Genomic DNA, 6,000 nt, shown 5'->3' on the forward strand with positions numbered 1-6,000 from the left:
ACTGATCATGTTCACAACATTACTAACTCGAGCATCGTTCTTTCTACAATACTCATCCAAGTATACCTGACCATCAAACTGACTTTTCTCAATTTTCTCCATTCTGGTGTCAGTTTTATCAAACCGACTATCAATTGCTTGCAGGACCTTATCAAGATCGTCACCACCCTGAAGGAAATAATGCCCTTGGTCCAAGTATGCATTCTATGTTAAGTCTAATAAATGCGGTTCAGTATTAATTAACAAGTTAATAATTCAGTGAGATCAAGTGAGCTGAATGCCTAGCTAGAGGCCACTTCAGTTCAAGTGGAATTAATGATATTAATCCACAGCTTACTCTTGACTGAACCCGTAGGGTCACACAAATAGTACGTAAACGGATCAAGTATTTAATGGCATTAAATACTCCATCTATGAATATTCGGAACCGACGGATCTTGGTTTCAGTGGGAGCTAAGATCATCACAGGCAAGAAATGAATACTCCGGAAACGATGATATTGCCGGAAACGGAAATATGGTTCGTATCGGAAATATAAATATTATCCAAGTCGTAGATGTTGCCGGAAACGGAAACATGGTACGTATCGGAAAATATTATCGGAAATGGAAATATTGCCAGAATCGGAAATATTGCCGGAAACGGAAATATTGTCAGAATCGGAAATATTACCGGAATCGGAAAATAATTCCGGAAACGGAAATATTAAATATTTGTTCGAAACGGAAATTAATTCCGGAATCAGAAATATTAAATATTGTTCGTATCGGAAATGAATTCCGGAATCGGAAAATTTAATCGGAAGCGCATCGTACGAATAAGCATCGGACGAGGCCTGCCGGACGAGGCCCAGCACGAAGCCAGGCCATCGCCCAGCAAGCCAAGCGCGCCGCACAAACAGCCACGCCAGGCCCAGCGCAAGGCCAGGCCCAGCAGGCTGCGCAGCGCGCACAGCGCGCACAGCACGCGCAGCGCGCAGCGCGCGCGGGCGCTGCGTGGGCTGCTGCTCGCGCGCACGCATGGGGCCCATCGTGGCAGCCGTGCGTGTGTGTGCAAGTGTTTGTGTTCGTGCACGTTTCCTAAAACATGCAGAGTTCGGTTAATGATTAAATTCCTAATTCTATTTGATAAATTAATTAAATTAGAGTTCTTGTAGGATTCTAGGTTTAATTAATTTGTATCTGAATAGGATTTCGATTCCCTTTCCATACCCCTATAAATATGAGGCTAGGGCTCACAATTTATAACAAGTTTCAAAGTATTCAAAAGTGAGTTTTTTTTGAGAGAAAATTAAAACACACATCTTGCTCATAAAAGTGCCGAAATTTTCTAGTACCTTAAGGGCGATTCTAGTTGGTCAATCTTAAGGCGGATCCGGACGTACTGTGGACTATCTACGGAGGGACGACACTTGGAGTCCTAAAGACTTGTTCTTGTTCGGTTCGGGCGCAGCTAGGGAGGGCATGCAACAAAGAGTATGCATCTAAATTATGCTATATGATTATGTGTAAATAATATGTTGTCCTGGGTTAATGGTTGTTTCCGCATGATCTATGTAATGTCATATGTATCATAACCTAACAGTGGTATCACGAGCCCCTTATTATTTTTATAATCTAAATTGCATGAACATGGTTAAATATTACAAATTTGCAAGAATTAAAAGGGGTGATTAATTTTCGTAATTGTTAATTAATTGCAAATTGCGTTTATTTAATTATACGTACGCAGTTTTTCGGCAGTTTCTTCGTTACTCATCCGAATTGAGTGATTTTTGTGTCAATTCCGCATGTAAAAGGCATTCTAAAATTTTGACAAAATTAATATTTTTCTGCCGAACCCAGAATTCTCAAATTCGAAGCCTAACTATGACTTTTCGAAAGTTTTAGTTTTTCGAATGCAAAATTTCGTAAATTTAAGATGTTAAATTAAATATTTGCGATTCTTGTTGATAAATCTTGAATTTTTGATTGACCTACTGCATATGTTTAACAAGTTTGAATGCCTAGTCTTGTTAATTATGCAATCTAATTTGTAATTATGATTAATTTGTTGAAAATTAGAATAATTTAGAATTAATTTGATTTTCATAATTAATTGTAATTTAATTAGAAACCTATGATTAAAAACCACCATAAAAATTGTAAATTTATGATAAATTTTAAATTTTTATGACCTAGACTTGAATCCATAACAATCGGAAATCAATTGGATAATAAATTTTCGATTTTTCGCCCTAAAATTATGAAATTAATATTATTTATTAATTTGTCATTAATTTTAAATATAAATTTTAAATTTTTATGCGATTCGTTCATAAAACTTGCACGCACGAAGCAATGGACGCTTCGTGTTACCCTTAAGGGGTGTTGTATAATGCGGGCATGCGACGACGAGCAAGGGAGCTCGTCGCCCGTGCGGCACGAATGCAATGAGCAAGGGCGTAGTGCACGAGCACAAGGCAGCAGCCCTGCCTTGTGTCGTGTGCCACGAGCAATGGACGAATGGGCATGGGCGAAGGGCGAGCCAAGGCAGTCGCGTGTGGGCAGCAAGCGAGCTGCGCCACAACGCGCGCTGCCTCGCACAAGAGCGCGCAGCCTCGCGCGCAGCGAGCGCAAGCTCGCGTGCCACGAGCGCTGCGCCCAGCATTGCTCACGCGCACAACGAGCGAGGACTCGCGCGCACAGCCAGCATTACTCGCGCGCACAGCGAGCGATGTCGCCCGCCCAGCGAGCGATGTCGCGCGCCCAGCGAGCGATGGCTCGCGCGCCCAGCGAGCGATGTCGCGCGCCCTGCGAGCGATGTCGCGCGCCCTGCGAGCGATGTCGCGCGCGCACTGCGAGCGATAGCTCGCGTGCGATGAGCGCTGGCGCGCGCAGCGAGCACCAATGCGTGCGGAGGCTTGCGATGGGGATGCAGCAGCTATGCGACGAGCGCATGGGCTGCGCGCACATGGCCAGCAATGGCTGTGTGCGTGCGGCCCATGGGCGTGCAACGCGTAGGGTGTTTGCGTTACGATTAAAGATCGTTTTGAATGTTTAATTTGAAAATTTCAGTTCACGTAATTTTAATTAATTTTAAAATTAATAATTTAAATTATTTTCTTGGATTTTAATTTTGAATATTGTAATTATAATAAATGTTATTTATTCTAATTATTTTACTAAAATTAAAATCATGAATTAATTTAAATACGACTGAAATTAAATTAAACTTTTTGGATTCAATTATAAATTGATATGAGCTTTAAATTTTAATTAAATTTGTATGTTTCCGGTTGGACTAGAAATACATTTTTATGTTTAAAATTAGTAAAGCATATAAATTTATTGGTTTAAGTGGGAGCGCTTTTAGTCATAAACTCTTGATTAGGTCTACAAAATCCTTAAGGTTAAAACAACTTGATTAGAATTAATAAGGACTGAATAATTGGTAGATTATTGGTGCCCTTGATTAATTGCTGCAAATGTTTACGTGATGCATAATGTGTTTTACTAACCAGCTATGTGGGCCATTCATGATAATGAATGGGTGAATGGTATATATTGTATATGTACTGTTTTGCAGGTTATGAAGTGACTAGTATGGCCCAAATAGGATAGAAAATATGGTCTGCGTACCATTAATTTGAATGTAATTGGTCTAAAGTACCAAAGTTATTTTTCAATTCAAATATGGTCTGCGAACCATCAAATAGTTGTAATTAGTTATAGCTTATCCTATTTGAAGAAAATGGTGCCTCCCACGGAGATTTTCAAGACGGACTTTGAAGTCAAAGCTTCAAGATGAAGTCGGGCCATACTAGATCACATTTATCTTATGCATGTTTTAAGTTATTTATTGTTTTAAATATGTCTTAAAATGCATGAGATCAAAAGCTTGATTATGTTGCATGATTAAGGATTTTAGTTCACTTAAAATCTAACCAACATAGTAAGAGCCTTAAGTTCCAAACTTAAAAATTGAGTTAAAAGGTGCCATGCCAAAATATACACTTGCTTGGATATCCTTTACATCAATCTAGTAATAGTTTTCGCTCAGCGAGGTGTTACTTATTGGTCCTAAAGGGGCAAGGTACACAAATAATTGTGAGTACATGTTAGTTTTGGTGAAACTCAACGATATAAGTAAGGAGTCCTTTTATGTCGTGGCAAATTCGATAGGTTTACCTAATAAGTTCTTAGACGTACCTATCAACCAAGAATAGTTTCTAGACTATTAGCAAAAGGCTTTTGCTTACCTAAGATGTTCTAGGATTAAGTCGACAAACTGTGCTTAGTTCTTCAATGATTTTAGGATCTTGGAATCATTTTATTCACACATGCCGGAACACATAACTTGAATAAAATGCTTAATAAACATTGAATTATGCATGTATGCTAGAATTTAAGTTTATTAAGAGAAACTGTGAATGGTTATTTATTTGTTTATTCTTTTCAATTGTAGTTTTTAATATGGCAAACAACAATTCATTCAACATTCGATCAATTCTCGAAAAGGAGAAGTTGAACGGGAAAAACTTCCTTGACTGGCAAAGGAACTTGCAAATAGTTCTTATGCAGGAAGAAAAGGAGTATGTCCTGGATGAGGCGATGCCCGAAGCTGCAGGCGACGGGGTCACTCAGGCAGCCCTCAATCGTTGGATTGATGCCAACAAGGATGTGAAATGTCTAATGCTCGCCACCATGAGTGCGGATCTGCAGAAAACGTTCATCAACTCAGATGCTTTCACAATCATCAGTGAGTTGAAGAACATGTTCCAAGATCTGGCTCGAGTCGAAAGATTCGAGACTCATAGGCAAATTCTTGAGACCAAGCTTAAGAAAGGCGAGCCCGTAAGTCCACATGTTCTCAAAATGATTGGACTCATTGAGAATATGAGTCGGCTGGATCAGCAATTTTCTCAGGAAATGGCTATAGACACCATCCTCCATTCTCTTCATAGCGGGTATGATCAGTTCAAACTGAACTACAGTATGAATAGTCTGGACAAAACGCTCACTGAGCTTCACGGTATGCTGAAGACCGCTGAAAAGACGCTCAAAAGTGATAAGCAGGATGTGCTTATGGTGCGTGGGGGCAAGTTCAAGAAATCTGGAAAGAAGAGGAATGCTAAGAAAGGTGGCAACAAGGCCAGCCCAACTAAGCAAACTGGCGCCAAATCTGTAAAGAGGAAGGTCAGTCAACCCACTTCTGAATCCGAATGCTTCTACTGCAAGAAGAAGGGGCATTGGAAGAGAGATTGCTTGAAGCTAAAGGAAGATCAGAAGAACGGAACAGTCGTTCCATCTTCAGGTATTTTCGTTATAGACTGTATACTTGCTAATTCAACTTCTTGGGTATTAGATACAGGTTGTGGCTCACACTTATGTTCCAATCCACAGGGACTAAGAAGAAGTAGAAAGTTAAGCAAGGGTGAAGTCGACCTACGAGTGGGAAATGGAGCACGGATTGCTGCATTAGCTGTAGGAACTTACTATTTGTCGTTGCCCTCCGGGCTAGTTTTGGAACTGGAAGAATGTTTCCATGTTCCAAGTCTTACTAAAAACATCATTTCAGTTTCTTGCTTAGATGCTAAGGGATTCTCCTTTTTAATAAAAGACAATAGTTGTTCGTTTTATTTTAAAGAGATGTTTTATGGATCTGCTAGATTAGTCAATGGACTTTATTTATTAGATCACGACAAACAAGTATATAACATAAATACCAAAAAGGCCAAAAAGGATGATTCAGATCTCACCTATCTGTGGCATTGTCGATTAGGCCATATAAACTTGAAACGCTTAGAAAGACTTCAAAGGGAAGGAATTCTAGAACCATTTGACTTAGAGGATTATGGTAAATGCGAATCATGTTGACTTGGCAAAATGACAAAGCAACCTTTCTCTAAAGTTGGAGAAAGAGCAAATGAACTATTGGGTTTAATCCATACAGATGTATGTGGACCAATGAGTACAAATGCTAGAGGTGGTTTCAGCTACTTTATCACTTTCACTGATG

The sequence above is a fragment of the Spinacia oleracea genome, chromosome 3, assembly GCF_020520425.1.
Source record: "Spinacia oleracea cultivar Varoflay chromosome 3, BTI_SOV_V1, whole genome shotgun sequence".
Classification (NCBI taxonomy): domain Eukaryota; kingdom Viridiplantae; phylum Streptophyta; class Magnoliopsida; order Caryophyllales; family Amaranthaceae; genus Spinacia; species Spinacia oleracea.